The sequence below is a fragment of the Cuculus canorus genome, chromosome 4 (genome assembly GCF_017976375.1).
Source record: "Cuculus canorus isolate bCucCan1 chromosome 4, bCucCan1.pri, whole genome shotgun sequence".
NCBI lineage: Eukaryota > Metazoa > Chordata > Aves > Cuculiformes > Cuculidae > Cuculus > Cuculus canorus.
In genome coordinates, this window is record NC_071404.1 from 42,741,449 (window position 1) to 42,765,766 (window position 24,318).

Here is a 24,318-nt window from a genome sequence, read left to right on the forward strand (position 1 = left end):
GCTTCAACAGAAGACTGGGACTATATGATAGTTGATGTTGCCATGGGAAACTGCTTTGCAAGAACATTTGCAGAGCAGATGGACCAATATAAAAAAAACGGTTACAGGTATTGAATAGAGATGGTGTAATGTCCTGTGAAACCACAGGAATACATGAACTCGAATCTATATAACATCGTTCTTTGATTCATCCTTTTTTAATGGGCACACTGATAGCTTAATTTTCAGAACACAAGTCTTTATAGCAAACTTGGTTTGTATTCTTTTACATAGGATATATTCTTGGCATTTTATCTTACACCACTGATAAACAACTATGGAATATGAGTAGTTCAGTGGTGAATGTTTTCATTAGGTTTTGAATTTTCAACAAATCAGGGAAAATGTCCTTTTTTTTCTGCCTTGTCTTCTGTGTTATGCAAAACCAGTAATGTTCTAACTTCATAATATGATCTACTACCTTTTGGGCTAGCATCTAAAGTTCCATCTAAGTACACAAGCAGTATGGAATGAAAAAAAAAATCTATTTCGGGTGTTATGATTTTGTTAGCTTAACATGCTGCTGGCTATCCAGAGCTCTTCTGTAACCTTATACACTAGCATTTTTTCCCTTGATTTATAAAACTATAAGAAGAAAAGAGACATACCCCACCCTGTTTAAGAACTAGAATGTCTTTATAATCATATTTAGCACAAATGTTTGTTTCCTTAGCAACATGAACACAAAAGATACCTATGTGACTAAACACGTGCAACATGCCTTTGTAAGAGTATCTATGTACAGAAAACCACTGTATATTTGTTTAACATGTATGGTTTGTTCTCCCTGGCAATGGATAAAAATAGGCATCTTGTGGTTAATTTTTCTCTAAGGAAAGAGGTAGTTAAAGAACTAGAAATACAATTTGTAGTCATATCTTTTCAACTAATCAATTCCAAGCTTGTAAAAAGAAAAAGCTTCTTGAAAAATAAAAGCTAAGTCTGCTCTCTTGAAGATATATCATTTAACTGCTAAAGGATTTTTTTTTCTTAAGTAATATATTGATTGTAAAAAAGAATTCTTTGCACTTTTCATCTACAATGTATCTGTGCTTCTGTTCTTCATGAGTTGTAAAACTTACTCCATTGGTTGATTTCTCCACATGCAGTGGAATAGTTCTGTGAGTCATGCTGTCGTAAACCCATGAATGCCCACATAACTGTTGATGTTTTCAATATAGTATGAAATACCATACCACTGAGTACTGTGCAGTTGATTTGCATTTTTAGAGTGCATGTTAACAATTTTTTGAGGGTTCAGAATAATGTCTGTTTGTTTTCAAGTAGATACATCTATTTAATGTATTTGTTGACAGTCGATTTTAAATATCACATGTGAATATCTGCCTGAAGTTATATATTTATGTATATTCTGCTTTTTCAGGGAAAACTAGGAGAGTTAGAAGCAGGAATAATAATTCCTGGGAATAATTTTCCTGGGAAAATATTACGGCTTCTACAATTGAAACAGAGTTTCTGAATTTCTTCAACTGCTTTTAATCTATGTTTGTAAAGTCTTGGAGAGACCAAAAACCACGTTGATATTCATTAGGGTTAGGGTTACTGTATGTTGCTAGTTTTAAGCTATAACCTTTTTATGGCTTTTACACTAGCTAAAGAACAATGAGGTTGATTGTATTTTATTTTTTTTGTCACACATCATGGGGAAGAGATTTCGTGGGTGATTAATTTAACTTCTTTTCAATTTACTTTAAGCAGAGACCAGTTAAAGAAAACACTTTACAGAATCACAGAATTATTGAGGTTGCAAAGGACCTCTGGAGATTGTCCAGTCCCTTAGTCATACAGGGTCACCTAAAGCACATTGCCCAGGATTAAGTCCAGTTGGGCTTTGAATATGTACAAGGGTGAGACTCTGCAACCATCTGGGCAATCTGTGCCATTGGTTGACCATCCTCATAGGAAAAAAAAATATTATGTTTACATGGGATATCTTGTATTTAATTTATTTCCATTGCCTCTTATCCTTTCCCTGGATACCACTGAGAAGTGTCATGTTCTGCCTTCCTTGCTCTGCCCCCATCACGTATTTATATGTATTGATAAGGTCCCTCTGAGCCATCTCTTTTCAAGGCTCCCATGTCTCTTGAGCATCTTGTGTATAAGGAGAGGCTTAGTCCTTTAATGCCCTTTGTAACCTTTTGCTGGACTTGCTTGCATAAGCCTCTGTCTCTCTTGTCTTTGTAGGTTGCTGTGGGCCTTCTTTGCTGTGAGGACACATTGCTGGCTCATGGCCAGCTTGTTGTCCCTCAGATCCTTTTCTGCAAATGTATATGGGATTATATGCTAGGAATAATAGCAGGACTTTGCGTTCCCTTTGTTGAATTCAATGAGATTGCTGATTTCTTAGCCTGTCACGGCCCTGCCGAATGGGAGCACAAGTCTCTGGTGTATCAACTACTTCTCTTAGTTTTGTATTACCTGTGAATTTGCTATTCTGTTCCACCTTCCAAGTTTTTGTTGAATTGTTAGTATTTTCTCTCGTATTGACACCTGGAGTGTGCCTTTGATGACTGGTCTCCAGGTGGATTTAATGCTACTGATACACAACCCTTTGAGTCCAGCAGTTAAGGCAATTCCCTCAATCTCCGTATATCTATTTTGTGTTTCATCAGTTTATCAGGGAGGAGACAGTGGAAGACAGTGACAGAAGCATTATTAAATGTAAGCAAGGTTCCGTATTCTGTCCTTGTCCATTGTGTCAACCTTCTCATTGTGAAAAGCTATCAGGCTGGGTCAGATACAGTTTCCCATTCCCATATCCATGCTCAGTGCTACCAAACACCTTCCTGTCCTTCTTGTGTTTAACATGTTTTCTGGATTTTTGCCTTTCCCTTACCAGGGATCAAAGTGAGACTATGACTGGCCAGCATTTTCTTGCATCCTCCTTCTTGCCCTTTTTAAAGGTGGGGGCAATGTTTACATTCTTCCATCCTCAGAATTTCCTCTCCACCAGCCCCTGTCACTGTCATCTTTCATGACCTTCCAGTGACTGAGTGGTCTCATAATGATGTCAGCCAGCTCATTCAGCACCTTGGGTGCATTTCATTATCACCCATGGATCTGTGTGTCCAATTTATTTAAATGCTTCCTAACTTGATCCTCCTCCCTTGAGGGGAAATATATCTTGCTTCAGGCTTTCCCACTGGTCTTGAAGTATCTGCATTTGATGAGGCATGGTTTTATCAGTAAAGACGGAAGTGAAGAAGGAATTCTGTGTGTTGGCCTTCCTCATATCCTTTGAGACACGTCTCCATTAGCATTCAGCAGCAGGCCACCAATTTTCATAGTCTTCCTTAGCTGCAGATAACGCCAGTAGGAACACTTCCTCTTCCCTTTCATGTTTGTATGAGCTATCCTACCCATATACCTTGTCATCCCCTTGGGGTTCTAATTCTCCAACTGCACACAGACTTCTTAATTTCTCCTGTTCCTATGCTGTGTGCAGGCTCTTTAGAGAGGTACAAAAGTACACTCATTTCCCTGAAAAGATAGGATAGCTTTCCCCATAATTCTGCCTGGTAGGCATTTCCCTATGTATGTGGACACAGCTGCGGTGGGACCCCTGCAGCCCTATTATTTTGCTTACAAATGTCCTCCTCTTCATGTTGCTCCATACTCTTTGTTTGCCAACCTGGTCCTTCAATCCTTCACTTAATTGCTCATCATCCTCTCCTGCCACTGTTATTCCTAGTTTGAAACTGTCATTACTGGATTGGCCACTCCATTGACAAAAATGGTTTTTCATGCTTAGGTGGATACCATCTCTGCTGAAAAATCCTCTGTCCTTGTAGAGCATCCTGTAATCGTATAAAACCTAAAACCTTGTTGCCTACACCATCTGCACAAAACAGCTATTGACTTGTGGCATCTCTTCACTCCTTCTCACACCCTTCTACCTTTCTGGAAGTATTGAGGAGAAAACTCCCTGAGATCCCATGGCCTTAACACCTCTCCTTATGCCTCCCCATCATGCCCCACAGCAATGCTGTCAATGTTTGATGCTTTCCTGATTGCTCCTGATGTCATCATCAGTGCAGCAGAGGCTAACGGTCTGCAGCAGTCTTTCCATGTGTTTTGACTTTTGTTTATTAAGCTTTATTTATTCTAGAATTATATTCTGCCAATGCCATATGTGTTATCTGGCTACAAAAAAAGCTTTTTGCTAATAGTGTGACTGATAAAGGGAAAATCATGTAAGATTTTGCTGTGCTCCAGGAGATAAAAGATTAATCTTTAATTAACCTCAAATCAATCTGACAGGCTACAGAAAGGTAAATGGGAACCAGCATCTGGTATAGGATTTACAAAAGGTTATTTAAGACTACCTTTCAAGTCCAAAAGTGTTGTTTTAGGTTGTACCATTTGAAAGACACTGGCATGAAAAAAATTTCCAAAGCTTGCTTCATAATATGATTAGAGTCTATTACTTTTGGTATACAGTATTTCAATGTGATATAACTGGTTTCACGTGTGTCTTGTTTCTGTTTGTTCTAGGAAATGAACACAGGAATTAATGTGAAAGGCCATGTGAAGCTCTGTCACAGCGGAAACTTACTAAAAGATTGCTTTACCTGTAAGTTCTTCTTTTTTGTAGTTAAATGTTAAATTACATTCATATTAGTGAGAGAAGATGGTTTATGGTGGCATTTTGACTTGCAGTTTGATTATGAAGAGAACTCTACTAAATGCCTTATGTTTAATGCCTGCTATTATTAACTTGCTATATTTTAGTGAAGAGCAAACAAACACGTTTCCTCTTCTATTAAGGTTTTGAATACAATGAGCAAGATTTTTGTCGTGTCATTGCATGTTATACATCCACCGTGATGCATGCTGAACTGCAATAGCTTATTTTTCTGAAATTATTTAAAAGTGAATGAAAGGTAGAAAACATCCAATCCTATATCAGAGTATGAAACTGTTCCACTGAACAGTTCTTCAGCAAAGATTGTGCAGGTGCCTGCTGTGACTCAGGCTTGTTCTGGATTGGGCATCTTTTGCAGTGTTATCAAATCACAGTGCCCTTTACAGTTAAGCCATTTGTTGCAAAAAATTTTCTTTGAGCTGTAGTGAAATAATTTAATTTTACATACATCACAGAATGAACCCCAGTTAAGAATTTAAACTTTGGTTTTCGTTTTGAGTCTAATTGTCTGCATCAAAATACTTTGGTAAGTGGGAGAGATGGACTTTTCCTCCTAGCCACAGTGCAAGAAAAACATTAGAAGAACCATTTTAAACAAAGAACCAGAAGCATTAGACTTATTGTTGACTTTGGCAGATTCATATAGCTGGTGGCAGAGCTGAGAACAGAATTCAGTTGTTCTTAGTTCCAATTAAAGTTGTAATTTGAAAATAAATTATTTGATAGGGAAAGGAAAAGCTGCCTATCTAGGTATCATATGAAAATACACCTAAAAAGTATGTCTTGAGGGAGGTTGGGAGTTTACAAGCTAGAATTTAGCCAGTATATTAATTTTCTCCCTCCTTTATCTTACTTTAATTAAATATCATCTAGTTAGTATGTTCCTGAAAGCTGTAAGGGGAAGATGTTAACAAAACTTGTTTTAAAATGGATAGTAGCTATTTAATCCTTTAAAAATAATCACTTCAGATTTTTTCCCTATTTAGTATTCTATTTATAAATAGCGGCAACTCATGTATCTAGACAGCACAGGTAATTAAGTTTGGCATCACTTTCAAACAAATTAAAACTTGCAAATTGTAGTCTTCCACACTTCAAGCTCTTTATGAAGTGCCAGAAAATGTTCTAATATTTATTTCTAATTTTCCCCAAAAAGTATTTCTTTGTCTTAGTATTTCTTTACTCCTCTGGTATAACTTGATACATGTTGAAACAACCATAAATTAAGTGCAAATGCAAGAAAGGCTGTTAGAGATTAGAATCTTAGTTCTGCACTTCATTTTGTAAAGTAAAAACTGAACATTATTGTCTTCATTTTATTAATATTCACACAGTACTGGCAAAACTTCAGCAACTGCCCTGTGTTATTCTAAATATATTAAAATTACTCAGATGATGAAGTGTTTCCTTTGGTTTTATCAATGAATCTAGAGGGGATATTCCAGGATATTTCAAGGATACTTTTCTGATTAGTCAAGGAAGAAAGAAGAGATACTGCTGCTCTGATAATGCTGCCTTAATAACTGAATTTGTCAGATTTTGAGTATTATTTGGTAGGTTTAGTTGCTTAGCAGTAGTCAGGTAAGTGGATATCCAATATCATAACAATAACCTTAAAAACATCAAGCAAACTGGAAAGAGGTAAGATTGAATTAGAATTGGCTAATTTATTTCAACTTCGTCTTCTCTTTTAATTGCTTTGTTCCTCTCTTCATGCCCTTCTGGGAAATGCAAGGATTTTACATGTATATGTATATATATTTGTGTTAGTGTAGGGGGTCTATCAGTTGTAGATATTTATATTTGTTGAAGATACAAGAACATTTATTGAAAAAATATGGACTTAATTTAGAAAACTCTTAGATGAGAACGTGGAGAAAAGTCTGACAGGATGCAAATGTTGAGAGCTGCATCACACACTGAGCATTATGAAGTATATTTGTAGCCTCTCAGGCAATACGTGTGTTATTTGAAGTCCTTTTCCATGTGCTGGTTTCCATCTGATTTTATAATGTGACTCTGTATGAGGACAAAATAGCAGAAAATATGGGTGTTTTTTCTGATCCAAGATGTTGTCTATTACTGCATAGTTATAGACAGTTTTGAAGCCTGGTTAGAAAACTGGCAATACGCAAGCGTGGAGGCATGTCTTCTTCCCTTGGCCTAGGAACTGATCCCGTATCTGCTTCTTTTGAAGTGCCAGTGAGCCTCTTTTGGTGTGCAATATGAGCAAATGTTAACATACCTGTGATACTAATGGAGTATGGGTATTAATACATTATGTCAAAGGTGCCACAGTCCTAAAATTCATTGCCATAATTTTTCTTATTATACAAAGTATTCTGCTCTAGGTATAGCTTTAGTTTTACAGCAGCATTGAAGATACTTGTGCACTTGATGTAAAAGTCATTCATGTGGTACCACGCTTATAGGAAGAAGCAGTTTGGTTTGAAGCCCTGGAACTGGAGAATTACAGTGAGCTAAAAACCTGCCTATACTCCTTAAACAGATCCCAGTGGTCTAAGTAACTATCTTGTTCTTCAGGAAGTACAGGCTTCAGCCTGTTCTTCCTAAGCCTGTTGCTCCTGAAATGTAATGGTCTGTCACTGGTCCTTACCACTAGTGGACGTGTATGCATCTTTAATCTGTGCTTGAGGTGTTTTGCTGTCTGATGCCCTGGCAGCAGTGTGCAAAGGCTTTACTCCATCACCTTGCCAATTTGCTGACTTTGTACTCTTTTCTGTGTCTGGATCATGTGCAGTGCCATTATTGAGAGGAGGATGTACTTTTGCCTTTAGTATTATCTGTATTGAAGTGCTGTCAGGACCTTAATTTCTTGTTTATGTGTGCAGTTTTGACTATAGGCATTTGAAAATGCTAAGGATATCATTGCCAATATCTGATGAGAACTCTTATGGGATAATCTGAACAGGAAGAAGCTTGTAAGCACTGATTAGATAAACATAATAGCAGTTTTTTTCAGATTGACGTCAGTCAATACAGATTACTTCTAAGCATTGGATGTACTGTTTATCATTAAGTCTGCCTAGTTTGGTGGCATACTTCAGAGAGAAATATTGAGAAGAGGAGGAGAAAAGGTTCTAGAAACTGATTATTGTTTAATAAGGGCCTAATAAAATAAATAATGAAGTCATATCTGTTTGGAATAACTTCTGACTGCTACTATACGAAGACCAGAAGGAATAACATGCCTTATTTAACCAAGTAAATCTTACTTGGAGAACTGTAGACAAGCAATTCTGGTTCTGTTTTCTTTGAATTCACTTTTGAATTGGTTGTCAATACGTTAATGAGCTATGGCAGCAACTCTGTATTTTCACAGATGACTGGACTGGCTTATTTCAAGTCCTCCTGTACGCCTCTATATTTAGTGCTTGATCTAGTCACTTCTTGTTAAGGAAGTGGAGGCCAGTGCCTCACCATCCTCATTGTGAAGAATTTCCTCCTTATGCCTAGTCTGAATCTGCCCCTTTCCAATTTATAGCCATTCCCCCTACTGCTATCACTACATGCCTTTGTAAGAAGTCACTCCCCAGCTTTCTTGTAGGCCCTTTTCAGGTACTGGAGGGTCACTATAAGGTCTTCTTGGAGACTTCTCCAGGCTGAACAAGCCCAACTCTCTCAGCCTGTCCTCATATGGGAGGTGCTCCAGCCCTCTGATCATCTTTGTAGCCCTCCTCTGGACCCGTTCCAACAGTTCCATATCCTTCTTATGTTGAGGATTCTGAAACTGGACACTATACTTCAGGTAAGGTCTCACAAGAGAGGAATAGAGGGGCAGAATCACCTCCCTTGACCTGCTCGCCGCGCTTCTTTTGATGCAGCCCAGGATACGGTTGGCCTTCTGGGTTGCAAGTGCACATTGCCGGCGCATGTTGAGCCCCTCATCAAACAGCACCCCCAAGTCCTTCTCTGCATGGCTGCTCTCAGTCACATCATCCCCAATCCTGTATTGAAATGGTGGCTAAAAGAGAGAGATATCTAATATTTTTTTAACCATGAGATAGTTCCAACTTAATTGTCTCAAGTATTTTGGCTGGAAATAATTCCGTACTGTTTATTGTGATATTGATTAAAGTATTTTTGTTACGCATTTAATTTATCTGGTAGTATTCCAAATAAACCAATCAGTATTGTAAAACTGGCTGTCATAATACACTAACAAGTAATGATATTAGTTATCGAGATTTGTAGATCATAGTGACAGTTACTTCATTATGATCAGTTTTGTAATTATTATATTTTTCTTAAAAAGGGAGTTTGAATGTGTTAATTCTATAAATGTTAGCTGGTGAAAAAAAAAAGAAAACAAATATTTTTCTACCTCTTTTTTTTTTTGCCACAACTGGATTGTTCTGTGTTCAGCTAATCACCATCAAAATAACATTTCTGTCCCATGCTTATGAAAGATCAAAACATTAGGTTTCTTAATATGTTCTGTGTAAAATAAGTAGAGGTATGAAGTCTACTTCTATATGTACAAAAATTCCTAAATGTGATAGCCACTCATTTTGATAGAATTTTAAGAGCACAAATGTTCTGTTTACACAGATGAAATAATAAATTATTCCTCTTTATGAAAGGCATGTTTGCTGGTCTACTACAACAAGTGTTCATAATTTTCTCCGAATACTTCCCTTGCTGGATCTCTAGAGCACTTAGCTTTCACCTCTATTCTTCTCATGCCCTCTGAAAAAAAGATTTGAAACACCTTCTTTTGATTCCATTGAGGATACAGGATTGGGTCACTTATTTGGAGATCCTAATGAGAGACCAGTGCTAGTATTGCAAAAGGTGAAACTAACGCAGTTGGAAACTGAAAAACACACTATCAAAATCAGTAGGAAGAATTTAAATTATAGAAACTGGTGAAGAATAGCACAGATTTTATTGTTGTAGAAGATTCTGAGACCCTAGATCACATTAATTTCCAAGGAGCGTCTTGCACAGCTCTAATTAAGGTTTCAGTGATCACTGGGGATGAATCTTCCTCTGCTCCACCTGTGCCTTTCTTCTGTCTTTGTGAACAAAACTCAGACTTGAACTTTAATCTTATATGTTACCTGGCATATGTTTTTGTTTTGGCTTCTGTGAATATATTCAGGGGAATACAGGTTTAATTGTAGCATTTTCCTGATTATAAGCTAGGACATAGCTGTCTTGCAGAGTGAAGAGAATAGAATTATTGCAAAAGTCTTTTGTCTTTTGCTTCATTACTTATGTAGATTTTTTTAAAAATAAAGTGAGGAATATGAATTGATTAATCTGAACTGATGGCACTAAGAAATACAACAGCTGTCCTCGGTCTTGCTACCTTGCTGAGGTATAATTTCATGCCTTTTCATGTCCTTTCATGTGGACATAACTATGATTTGCTGAAGGTGAAAAACTATAAGTAAAAGACACAAATAAAAGAAAAATGATTGCAATGAATTTTCAGGAGCTGAAGGTGAAGAACTCTATTTTGATGAATAAAAAAAATTTTGAAGTCCAGTGGGAGAGAAGGGAAAGAATGGTACAAACAGTAAAGGCTGACTAATAGTGTTTATTTTTTACTTTTGAGTTGTCAATTTTTCAAATTCAGTGGAAGACAACTAGTTTATTTTTAGTGTTGTGAAGAAGAACATTAGTTAATTCTGGAATTCTTTTTTTATCATTAAGTTTCTGGTTAATTATGTGTAGGTTTGCAGAATGTGTGGGTAAGAATTATAGATGCTTTGATTTCCCTCATTTGCCATGGTATGGTTATAGTATATGCTTCCAAATTATGCAACAAGATTTGGCTTCACAGCCTCCCTCAGTCTGAGCTTGCATTTCTCACTCGTAAGGTGACTGTCTTGAATATGCTATCAAAGTAGCTGGAAAGGGAAGAAATGAGTACAGTTATATAGCCTGTCACTTATACTTCACTTGCTTTTTACACTTGTTGGATAGTACTCCGCAATTAGTCCCTTTGGAGGAAACGGTACCTGGGATTAAAAAACAGAGAAAATTGTTTCTGTTGTGTCTGTTTGCGAATAGTTGTTTGTCCTGCAAACAAGATGAACACACTTTAAAGCAAGAGTTATAACGATCTTAGAAATAAGTGTAGAGAGGAGTCTCTTTAGCTTAATTTGCACCACTAAACAGGTACAGCATTTTTAGGTGAGATATGGTATTGTAGTGCTGTATGTCTGCATCTCGTAGTATCTGGCTTCAGGCAAAAAACTCTGTATTTCAGCTTCTCAACAGATGAAAGATTCAGCTTCTGTATCAATAATCGGCATGGTATGGAGGGATTTTACAATTATAGAGGCACAAGATGTGCAGCAGGACCTCCAGAATGCCCACAGAAAGACATTCACCTCTGTGGAGCTGTGTGAGTTACTGTCTGACCCATTGAAAGCAGAACACTCCTGAGAAACCTTATATTGATAGAGAAGCAACTTACAATTTCTTTTTTCATGTTTCCTAGAAATGGATATGTCACCACGCATTGTATTTCCCTCCTCTGAAGGGAGGTTTGAGTGAACTTCTCAGGAAATGTCATTCTGCAGCATTCTTCTTGCCATGGTCTACTGATACAGTCAGAGGAATCGTAATAATTGTGGCCCTCTGATACTTCCACAAAGTTAGAGATGATCAGTATTCATTAGTGTAATGGACTAAAGAAAGCACTGATTTGTGTGCTGATTCATGTGAGAATGGTCTAAGGATTCTCCGTGTCTGCTGCCACCTCAGAAAAAAATTATGGGTTCTTGGCTCTAAACTTGAATGGGAGAGGTGAATTCATAATTCTGTAATTATTTTGATTGCAATTTATTGTTGTGATCTATTTCAGGTAAACGTACATTGCATGAATCAAACGAAATCAATAGCTAGAAAACAGATTTATAATGTCAATAGTTGCTTTTGCTCCAAAAATAACTAGTTCTCCATTAATGTTAGGTCTATGTAGCTGTAAGATTTGTATTGTTTTGTTAAATCATGCGTGTATTCTAAGAGCATTGCCTTTCAGCTATGCAGTAATCTCTGTTAGGTTGCCTGTATTTTTAGATTTTTGTGTGACTTTTGCACTCCTCAGGCTTTAATGTATCATTTGTATACAGCTCTTGCTTTGTGAATAGTTTCAAAGTGACCATGACTATAAGCAGAGAGCTTATTTAAGCAGAAAATAAACTAAAGAAGGACATCATGAATGACTGTCAAACTGACAGGAGGGCAGTGGGAATACTGATATGTTTCATTTGTATGTTTCTATTTTGTGATCAATCACAGCAAGAAGTCAATAATCTAAAAGTAAGCAAGCAAGCAAAACTTGTCTGTGTTGCTCTCTGCAGCGTTCTGTTAACTAGGAGCTACTAAGTATTAGCAGCTTGTGGATTTTTTGCTTGACTAGCCTGGCAGTGTACAGAGTATGTATTATACAGTGCTGCATTGAAGATGCTGGGAAAACAAGGTTTTGTGCATCGTTGCCACCTGTCATTACTAGTATTGTATAGCTGTTGAAGGTACAATCCTGGGCCTTTCCAGGTTCAATAATCTTGTAATTGATGCTAAAACTGGAAAAATATTGCTGATAGGTGGTATTTATGTGTTTAAATAGCTAAAATATATAGTAATAACTGTAAACTGTAGTTTAAATATGGCTAAAATTTCTAGCAGGTACAGCCTGCAACGTTCCTTGGTTGTCTTGTCCTCTAGCTTAGCATGTGGCTGGTTTATAGCCCCACGCTTTCCTACTTCCATGTGAGGCTTCCCTGGCAAGGCATAGAGCATGTATGTAGGTAAGAGAGGAATAGTGGATCTCATGAAGGGACAGCTGGGGACCATTGTGAAGTCCTGTAGTACACAAATAGCTTATACACCTTAAACGGTCACCTGGAATGCTTAGTGTCCTGAGGGCTAACTCTAGCAGTTTTTAGAATGAACACTGAAAATTTAAGTTATGGTGACATGAATCCTTACCTGTCTGTCTGCTGTAGATCGATTTAAAGATTTGCTTTAATTGCAGCTTATATAAGATCATGCAGACTACCTTCACAGACCATGGAAAGAAACACACTTGCACATGAAGAGGGACTCTTTATCAGGGAGTGTAGTGATAGTATGAGGGGGAATCGTTTTAAGCTGAAAGTGGGTAGATTTAGATTAGATATTAGGAAGAATTATTTTTACTGTGAGGGTGGTGAGGCACTGGAGTGGCTTGTCCAGTGGAGTCATGGTATGCCCCATCCCTAGAGGTGTTCAATGCCAAGTTGGAAGGGGCTTTGGCCAACCTGGTCTAGTGGAAAGTGTTCCTGCCCATGGCAGGAGGGTTGGAACTAGATCATCTTTAAAGGACCCTTCCAACCCAAACCATTCTATGATTCATTCTATGATATCCACAGTTTCAGATAGTTAAGGTTTAAAGGTAGTACTCTTTACCTGCAGGTGGTGCCTTCCGACCAAATGAACTGAACTCAACAATTAGATAGATGACACAAATATGTCTCTGTATAAAGCTAGAAAGTACTCTTCCTGAAACGTTTTGCAGCATTCATTCAAGATTTCCTGATGAAGCGAAAACTTCTAATGATAAACTGTTTTGTGTAAAATGTCCAGAAAGTTAATTCCTGAGGCTAAGATAACATTGACTATTTAGTGTTAATTTCACTGAATATGAGTTTTGTCCAGACATCTGTCTTAATAGAGGAGAGTAGTTGCTTTGAAGTGTAGACCCCACATACTTTAAGTGTGTAAGGTTAGATGTATATACTTTTTCACTCTTCCCCTAGTGTGTATCAGTCAAAGGAAGAGGATTGCAACCGCTTCCATTTTGAAGTGAAGTTGGTTTCCATTTCAAATGTTCGATTGAAAAGGCAACAGTACTGCACGTGCTGAAGTAGTAGGTTAAATTATCTATAATGATTCAGTTTGGCTCAATTGATATTCGAAGGCAGGAGGATCCTTAAATGATCCTTATAGCCTTGGTTTCCTATCTCCTGTCACGAGTGTATCATTGGGTGCTTAGCTTCCATCTACTCAAACATGAACAGCCCTGGGAAGGGAAAATAGCCAAGTCTGCTGATATGGAGAAGGGACACAGCTGTGACAGTTGTGGGTTATAGCTTAAAGGATGCTGTGAAGTTCTGACTTGGCAGTGGGATTATGAATGGGTTGTACTGGAACTATTTTTGTATAAGATGCTATAATGATGACATTTCCTGAAAGGTGACAAGAGGTGACTAGATTGGTCACAAAGAAAAGCTGAAAGCTGAAGTTCAGTTCTTAAGATAGCAAAAGTAAAAATGAAAGCAAATAATTCTGACCTGAGAGTAACTGAGATTTTTTGTTTTGGAAGACATCGTGTATATTTTCTTGTAAATTATGTTTTTGATATTTTTCTTCCTGAGTAGATCATACTGTTTAAATGGAGTTAAATATACAAAATAGAGAAGATCTATGCATAAGGAGAATTATAATGGGACAGACAAGTGTAAAAGGAAGCCATCGTTTTCTTTACCTGGACTACTACTCTCATTTGCATTTTTTTAATAGTACACATAAAGCAATCTCCAATGGTAGCTTCATAAGTATTAATTTCATTATATCTCAGATATGCATTTCAGTACAGCTGTAATAATTAATATTATTATAAAGTGGAATGATGCCATGTTAAACACTTTGAAGCAGGCAGATGTGAACCAATCTGGAGACATGTATTTATAACCAGGAATAATTAAAAAGTATTATTTTATTAGCGCTTATAAGTCTCGATTTTTTAATGTATCCTAGAACTCTTATTTCAACAAAATGTCTAGTTGTCTTCTGATACTTAATGTCATTATGACCTTGACTACAATCTGCAACTGACTTCTTTGCTCTACTTTTATGCTTTATGAAAATTCTAGCTTTTTTCAGTTTGTGAATTTTCTTCCTTACTGTTTCATTTAATAGGCCCTTGATTTCTGTCCTGACAGTTCTTCCTCTACTTTTTGTATGTATCTTTCATTTCTTTATTAATTTTTGTTCTTTGTCATTCCTGTCTTCCAATTAGATGATCTGTCCTTTTTGTCTGTGTTTCTGCAGGTGGAAGTTTTTTTAGATTCCATACTGTGTAAGTTAAACTAATGAAGTGGGAGTGTCATGGTTAATATTTTTGAACTTGTGGCAACTATCTGTGTGAAACTGATAATTTCCTCAAAAAATTGAGAGAACAATTATATAAATAGCTTTGGGTTTTTTTTCCTCAACATTGTTTTAGCGTAATTTTTGCCCATTCATAATCTTGAGTCTCTCTTCCTTTTGTTGGTTTTACAAAGCTTTGATTTGACCATATTAAGTTGTACTTATGCTTACTTTGTTTGTGTTAGAACGAGTCATAGCAATAGTCTGTCTTGTTTATTGCAATAAAAGTATGCTAATACCCATGCTTTGTTGCTTTCATGATTGTGTTCTCTGAATGAAAGAAAAGATGGTATTTGCAGACATAAATTAAGCAATGTTATTATTGCAAGAAGTGGGAGTTGGGAAGGGTTATAAAGATTATTTGAAATCAATGCATTTGTTGTCCTTTTGTCATTTTTAACAAAACATGTCTGTTTATGTTGATATTGCCTATAATTTCATATTTTAGTAAGACTAGGTTTCTAATTTACTAGATAGGACGTGCATATGAAGAAATATTCTTTACACAGGAGGAATACCTACTGTCTAAATGTATAAAAGCCAGAGGGGCTGAAAATAAAGTTTTACACTTAGAGCATTTTCTTTAAACATAGCTTTTTTTCCTCCATCCTTTATGCCTTGTGCTGTGGTTGAAAGAATGTTTCTTAAAAAGCAGCTTACAAGGAAAGTTGCAATAAAGTGTTAGTTCGCTGGAAAAAATAGTCAATATTGGTTAACTGAAGAAAATCATAACTGAACAGACAGCATATGGAGGCAGACACTCATATGTGCGTCATACTCATAGTCAGCTTGTGTGTTGAGTAAGCTGAACTGTGTAATTCAAAGGAGGGCCCTTCTCAGCTTTTTGTTACTCATCTACCACCAGGGACGTACACTCAGGGGATAGTGAGGAATTTCAACACTTGGAAAGCAAACAGTTCCAAAAATTGCAACTGTAGGGTGCTTGATCTAAAACCACGTTTGTACTTGCTATTAATTGGATCCAGGAGTGGACTTCACAACATGCAGAAAAAAGGGAAATTTCTATCTTTGCGTCATGAATGTAGTGAAACTCTTGACCTGGTGCCACTAATAGCTGTAGCTTAGTTGACGCAATCTCATATCTTTTTTAAGCTAGCAGGACAGCAACATCTCAGGATTGTGAAAAGTGTTTCATTCTTAGCTGGGTAATAGGACAGAGCAAAGCTGCTTCATTCAGTGCTTTGTGTCCCGTAGTCATTAGCTTTTTAGTCTTTCTGGTAAATGCTTCTTACTCTATTGTTATTGTAGATCTCAATCTCTGTTGTGTCACTATCATTGAGGGGAAGTCATCTAGTGAAGGGTCATTTTTAACTTCATTTTCTATCCGAAATGAAAGTTTCAATGGGATAAGAGGGCTACGAGTTTTCACTTAATTTGGTTTAAGTTTACTGTTTAAGCATGAAAAAGCCACTGACTGGCATGAGATTTAGGTGATAAGATACCTTTTATAGGCAGCTGAGTAATATTGGTAAGCTAGAGCCAACTAGAAAAATACCCAAATCTATTTGAGATAGAATGTTATTTTAAGTTAGATCATCCTTGAAATACCGAATCTACTAAGTGTTTATCAATGGATGGTATTAGAATAAGTGGTAGTCCAAATAGGATGTGCTTCATTAGGTTTTGTGAATATTTACAGATGCAGGCTTTGTTCAAGGTACTTTGAGATTCATCTTCCTGGGAAACATGGAAATGTTATGTATGCGTCCTTTCCTGAAGAAGTTTAACAATATTTCCTCAAAAATTTTTGACTAAAATAGAGATTTTGCTAACTTTAGCAAATATACAGTTTCCATTTAAAAAATACTTGAATATTGGCTCTTTGCTGTCATGAAACACATTTGATATGTAATGGGTCTTTGGTATGGCAAGATCAAAATTTCACTGACTTCTGTTTGAAGAAAACCAAGGACAAATCAAGAAACTCTTTCAAAGATACTCAGTGTGGATTAAAGCCATCAGCAAGTGAAAAGGAAACAGTTTTCAAATACATTCATAGTGGATTTTCCAAGGAATTTAGTGCCAAATCACCTTTGCAATTTAGCAGGTGCTTTTAACTTGGACTCTTCATGAAATCCAAAGCCTAATCCCAGTTTTAGGCACTTCTAAGCTAAAAGAACTTTAGCTGCCAAATTCAGAAATACTCTCCTAAGAAAGGGCTGATTTTATTGATTTTGAGTTCTTTTTTTAACCTTGCAGCTAGATTGTGTTTATAATGTACCTATTAAATTGACATGGTATAGTCTAATAGTGATATTGTCCAAAGCCTTGATTAATTTTCCCCAGGTTTATTTTTTTCATTTTTTTCGCCATTTTTTCAGCTGCTTTATAACGTCTTTGATTTCTTTGTTTTGTTTTTGCTATTTAGAAATATTTACTTCAAATGATCTGTTGGATTTCCCTATGCAATTTCAAATAGTTTTCCACTAGTATATTCAACAATTTTACGGCATTGCTGATGCAATCTCTAGTTACTAAACCAAATATTTTTATGCATTGAAGAAACAGGTTTTCCACACACATTACCTGGAGTTAGTGTAGTATGGTCTGGTATTTGCATATAGTGTTTACTTTCAGACAGATGCTTCTTCTGTCCGCTTCCGGTTTTGCCATACTGAGTGCCTTAATGATAATGAAGATATATTTCCTGCTTACAATATTTATTATTAGAAAACATGATGAATTTTACCCTGTATTGAACACACGTGAAGAAAACAATTGTAAGAGTTGTCTCTTCTGTCCTTTCCCTTTCTGTCCTAGTGAATATATACTGATCAGAGGCTTTAAAGGATTTAAAAAAATGTTATTGTACACAGCAGATTCCTAGGGGATTTTAGAGCTCTTCTGCTGTAAAAAGTTATGTGAGGATTGCTAATGTGGTAATATAACAAAATAAGATAAACTTTTTATGAGCATTTGATGTGAAGAAGCTGGTTAGTTTTTTGGCACAAGGTGGTGGGTAGTAAATCTTGCTTCAATCTTGATGACCGTTTGTTAAGTTTAGGCTCTTAATATCGTCTTCTGACTCTGTCAAAGAATGCACTTTTTCAGTGAGAAAAGAAAGAAAATTTTTTGTCTGAAAATATTCTTGGGAAGGATGACTGCAGAAAGTGTACTGGAGAACATCTGTAACTTTTTTCCTGATTATTTTTTATTGATGTGGGCAAATGATAAAAAGTTTGTGATAAGCATGCTGTGCAGAGGAGCTTGGCATTCTGAAATACTTAGTGGAACTTAAAGGAGCTGTAACTGTATCTCAGGTTGGAGTTTTCTTCCAGTGCTTAAGTACTGGTGTGATTATAGAGTAGAGTGCTTTTTGTAGTATCCTCACATTGCACAGGAGTTCACTATAAAACTTATTCCTTTTACGTAGTACTGAAGAGAATTCTGTTTTTAATTGAAGTTTGAAAGAACAGATAGATGTAGTAGCATATTATGTTTAATCTTATCTTCCAAAGAAAAGCATCCAGGTAGAGGTAAGATAAAAGTATAATCAAATTAATCTTGCACTGTTTAGAAATGGGTACCACAAAGAAATACACGATTCAAATCTGTGGTAGAGTTTTGTTAATCGGGGATGAATACTAAAGGTTCGTAATCTGGAGTAATACATAGAGAGAGTTTCAATGATTTGCCTGTTTATGTTGAAAGGTGCTTTTCCTTTAGAAAATAATTTTATTGTCCTTCTCCTGCCCACCCCCGTCATCTGAATTACCACCGTTAAATGCCTGGTTCCATGGAAAAGTAACAAACAAAATATTCCCCTGCATAATAATAATAACCCCTGAATAATTCTTATTTTAGTATTCCTTTTCAAAAAATGTTCATGGGCTTGATATCAACCACTGGATCCTCCAGAAACTTGAAGGATTTGTTTTCTGCATCTAGGTCCACTACGATTTAAAGTGCCTTATTCTGATAGTACACTCAAAGTTAGTATGGTAATGTACACATAAGTGTAATAACTAGTTACAGAATTAGACAAGCATCATAATAACAAATTATATTGGATTAGATATTAATATCTTTTTAATAGTTATGTGGCTTTGCTTTTCGTATAATTCCTCAGATTTTAGGTGAAATTATAATCTTAATCTCATGTTTTTTGTTTTGTAGTTTAATAATACTGTGGAATTCTCTGTATCTGGAGAAAATAAAGAGGGCTGAAGAAGAAAAGGCTTGTCTATGTGTAGGAGAATGCTGTATCACGCATTTCTAAACTTTAATTAGGAATGCATTCCATGTTTGTTGAGGAACAACCTTTTCTGATTTCATTAAGCTTCTCAGGCATGTAGAGTTTTAGCCAGGGAATGTGTTTTGTTTTGAACTCAGTCAGCGACCCCTGTAAAAATATTTAATTAACTTTTTGTCAATACCAATAAAGTTCTATTATACTCAGAAGACTGGATGAGCTCCCTCTGGTGGCTCATTTACATTGAAGTTCTGTTCTTTATTTAAGGATCTGTTTACTCCAGCAAAGGAGGCTGCAGACCCAAGGTATCAGTCAGGCATCAGTTCCGTGTGGGCTTAGGTTTTAATTGAAAAGCATCAATAATTTTCATACAGAAAGAAACACCAGCATTTAAATTTGTTACCAAAATAAACAAACATGTACTGAGTAACAAAGTAAGCAAATAAAACTGTATTGCTTCCTCCTAAGTATAAATCACAGAAATTTAGGAATGGCATTCATGTATTAAAAAAGTGCTTACTCCTAAACTTAGGACATACTTGGATATTAAAGACAATTATTCAAGAATGTTATGTTTGTGTTTTTAAAATGGCTTAATCTGTAGCTGAACTACAGTTTGAGTTAAAATGATTCTTGGTATCAGAATTTGTTTGAGCTATTTCATAGCATTAAAAAGAAGCATAATACATCTCACTTATGTATAGTCTTAAAATTATGAAGCCAGGAGACTTTGTGCGTCAGAACCACCAGCAGATTTAAAGTGAATTCACCGTCTCTGTAAGGTTAACTTCCACAGATACTTTCAAACTCCATGCTGCTGTAATTTAAATGGATCCTTATCATACTGGCAATGAACCACCCTCTCCCTCAAGCAGCGGGAGAGGTTTCAAAGCCAGACAACATGCAGACTGAAATTAAGGTTAAAAACTTGGCTAGTATTGAAGTTTTCTTTTATTAAGCTTTTTTTCAGTAAAGTTGATTACAGAGTAGAATCCTAAACAATTAGAGAAATTATGACTCTTGCAATACGAATATTTAGCCAAAGATAAAATTCTGACCAGGTGTTTCTCAAGGAAAGGAGGAGGGAAGGGGTCACAGCAGATGAGAATAGGAGGTAAATAGCAGCGTTTTAAGCGTATGAGATCGAGATGTAAAATAAAGAGAAAAATACAGTGTAATAAGCAATCAATAACTGTAGGAAGTTGAGAAGAAATATATTATGAAAAGTGTTTTGAATGAGTATTCATTTGCATTTTTTAATTAATTCTTGAGCTTTTTTCATATCTTTTAAACATTCTAGCAGCTTAGAGTCACAAAGCAAATAAAGCTTAGCAAACATGGAAAATCTCTAACAGTAAACTGTTAAAATTCATACAGACAGATCTGGTTGTAAGATTTTAGTTTTGATCACAAATTGTGCATCCGTCTTCATTCCTTGTTAGATAATGATCAAGAGCACAGTTCATATTATCTCCTATATGCTGTGCACATGACTGTCTGTGTTAAAAACAAACAAACAAATGAACTTGGTTTTCCAGTCTAATAATATGTAGCTAGTAACAGAAGCAGGTGGGTTAGCAAATACTGATTTCCTATTCTGCCTGTTTAGAACAGTTTCCCACTATGTCTGAGTTCAGCATCTTCTTGATGTTGTGGAACAACACTTTGAGAAATTAAAAATTTAATTTTTGAGAAAATTACTGACGTAGTTTGTTCAGGATTAAGAAGAATTGGAAATAACTCACTTGGTGCACCCTGGGACTATGTTTTACATTTTTGCAGCTGATGATAATTAGTATTTTTCAGTCTTCCTTTCATAAGAAATATGCTGATCTGTTTTTTCGGTCTGTGTTCTTGGCTGCTACCCAACCTTTTTCTGCTATTCTACCAGTGCCATAACTGTGCTGCTTGTACTACTGAACTTCATCTTGCTTCTAATGCTCTCATCTAGAAGATTGTCCAGGTCTTCCTTTATTATGCTTTGGCCCTCCTCTGTGTAGCTTGATACCTTTTGAATCTTAGCCAAGAACCTGAGTCTGAATAATGGTAAAACTTTAATATTGTTGGATTCAAGTTTGCAGCATTTAACGTAAAACTAACAGTGGATTCCCTGCTCTCTGCATTTTAATGGAGTTAATGAAGATAGTTGGGTTTAACAGCCAGGGTCCACATTTTATCAAATTTACTACTGTTCTGTCATTTCATATCTCATTTTCATCAAATCTAAATTTTAGCTAGGTAAACTTTTATTTGATGCAGTGGGCATATTTTAGTTCAGTCTCAGCTATTAGTTTTTAATTTTTTAACTTGCCTTTTGACGTGTATTCTACCATGACTTTGGACCTTCAGGTGCTCTAAAAGTGCTTATGTGTTATATCTGCCTAGACTATGGAAGTGGAAAGTAGGTTCTTCCATGTTCGCACTGACAGCCTCTTCATGGAAAAAAAATGAAGTCTTGTTCTTAGTAATTCTGCTATGATGTGTGGTAATGTGCACTATTCTATGAATGGCAACAGAGAAAAAAATTCAAAGACAGTAATTTGAAATTTTTAGTTGATTACTTCCTTACTACCTTTAATACAGCTCTATTCATTTTACATTATGTGGTACTTCTCAGCACTTCATTCAATTATGAAGCTAAAGGTGGGCAAAGGGGAAATCTATCACAACCCTCCCAAGGATCTAATAACGTGATGACTCCATTCAGGTCTATATCAACTCCATATGGCATTTAAAAAGTGACTGTGATATTTCATCTCACAGCTATTTGTTCTAATTTATGAAGAAAGCAAATTTTACAAATCTCTTTTAAACAACTTTTAAATTTTGCTTCCTGTAAGTCCTCTCATGAGTAGGTACTCCGCTTAAAACTTCTGCTTCTGAGGCACCTCCATTTGAAGACAGCCACAGTGCGGTACAGTATGGTCCAAATAGCAGAGAACAACAGGTTTTCCCATACAAAAGAACAGATATCTAGAAACTGGTCCATGCTGCTTTGAAATATTGGCACTTGGCTAAAGATACCTTTCATATTTGCCCTAATTCCATGACTAATTTTGTACTGCAGTAGTTTGTTTATTTATTTATTTATTTAACTCTGAGGGATGGGAGAAGATCTAAAGGAATTTTTCATGTATCTAAAAATTTCATTTGCGTCTAGTGTCATGTAACTTGAGGATGCTGTGAAGCCCACAGGATTGGTTTTCATCAGTCCTGTTTGGGCTGCATGAGACAACTGCTAGCTGCACTTTAAATCTAGGTGTTAGAAGCTTCTGCTAGTTAAAGTGACTGTACTTCATCCCAGTTGATCATTATCTACTGGACCTATCCACTTCCACAGCTGTTTGATAATCCAACTCACTTCACTGTATCTAAGATGTGAATATAAGACAGGCTGAAAGCCACAACAGGTAGCCTACACTAAGTTTGCCAATATTGGTGAGATTTGTGTTTGCTTTTCTTTTTTCCTCTCAAAATTTTATTTTGGAGAGTAAGTACTGTTTTAAGAGAAAGAAAAACACATTAATTATTTGTGAGTGAAGGTGAGCTCCTTTCTGGCTTATACTTGTTAGTTAAACATGCTAAATTTTATACTCATTGTACGTGTGGAGTTTACTTTATTCTCAAATATCTGCAGTAAAGGGAAAACGTGTTTTAAGTGTGTGTTATTGTAATTTTTATATATGTGTGTGAGAGTGTGTCTGTGTATGTGTAAGTAAAGAAAGGCTTCTGAATGCATACTGGTATATAGCCTTAATTTTTAGCTATGTGCTGATACAGTTTTGATAGCCTGACAGCAAAATTTCATTTAATATTGTAAACAGGATTCTCTTTTCTTTAGGACCTATCTATAAATTCCTATAAAATCTGCCTCTTGACAATGCCCCTATTGTTTGCAGCTGTTACATGCTTTACCCTTTTGTAATTTCATCATCAGTGCAGGTCAGAGATGAAAGGCTCAGTTGTTGTGATGCACTCGCTAATAAAAGAAGGAAATGGAGTGGATCCTTTGCAGAAATTTTGAGTTACAGATGGCTTTGTACTATATACAGGTATATATCTAGGACTGAGGTGTGTCTAAGTGCAATAATGGAATTATGTTGTTTTCTTGTGTTTTTAAATAAATCTGTTATGAGAAGGAAGGAGGTAATGGAGTAATTCTTCATTAATTTCTTATTAAGGAAATGAAGGTAATATAGATGCTGGAGATAATATACAAAAGTGACTCTTGAGGATACTGGAGGTATATATTAGAGGTCAGGTAAAACATTTGGAATATATAGGAAGTGTGTTAGTAGGTTTGAAAAAGATTATGAGAGTGGAAAATCTTCTGAGATGGTAAAGAGAGTGTAGTATATACAGTGTATGTAACTTTTCTGTATTATTTTTGAGGACATAAAACTCCTTCCTAGGTCTCAGGGCTATAGACTGTAGGATTATACCTTTTTGTACTTTGTGCATTTATAGGCAATATATCTTTTTGACAAGTAATGTGAAGTCCAACCTCCCAACTTCTAAGAATTTTATGTCAACAATTTTTTTTTTTTAATTCAATATAGCGTTTGGCTTAAAGATCATATAATGGCAACAGTAGCTCTTATCTAAATACAATTTTATGTTGAGCAAAGAATTAGAATTACCTGTTCCTGGTAAAATAAAGTTTCATTTATGCAGGGAAACTTATTATTATGTTTTCTTCAAATCAAGACTCTTGCAACAATTTGGTATCCTGTAAGTGATGGCAACAAGTCAAAGTGATTGTATATAAGCTGCCAGTAAACTGGCAGTAGACTAGTACAGTGTTTCCTTGTAATTGTGTTATGAAAGGGGTTATATCACTGTTTTTCATTCTTTTGCTGATGCTTACATCACCATGGTTGGACTGTTAACCATAGTTGATCAGATTCTCTTCTTTCTTCAGTGCAGTAGGTTTGTGAAAAAAGGTATAGTGAGAAGAACATTTGTTCCTTATTAACTTAGAATAGAACATTTTGTGTGTATGTAGGGTTAGAGTTATGATCCTTTTTGTTACATGCTTCTTCTGGAAATATTTTCAGCGATGGTTTGCACAGTGAATGTACATGTCGTGAGTGTAAAAGAGGACATAGTAGACTTAGAGCCATGAGTGGATAGATAAAGAAACTATACAGATTGCAGGCTAGAGCAGAAACATGTTTTTAGTCCCCAGCTAGGGAGCAAACCGACATTGTGAAACTACAAAAAAACC

At 36.0% G+C, this 24,318-nt stretch overlaps 1 protein-coding gene across 7 annotated transcripts in view; it reads left to right on the forward strand.

Annotated features, from left to right (window-relative positions):
- The window catches only part of MARCHF1 (membrane associated ring-CH-type finger 1), a 271,229-nt gene that overhangs the window by 108,318 nt on the left and 138,593 nt on the right, over nt 1-24,318 (forward strand). For all 7 annotated transcript variants that reach the window (XM_054064369.1, XM_054064375.1, XM_054064371.1 and 4 more), the window contains exon 2: nt 4,558-4,636. The gene's annotated coding sequence lies outside the window, so the exon portion shown is untranslated. The remainder of the gene's footprint in view (nt 1-4,557; nt 4,637-24,318) is intronic.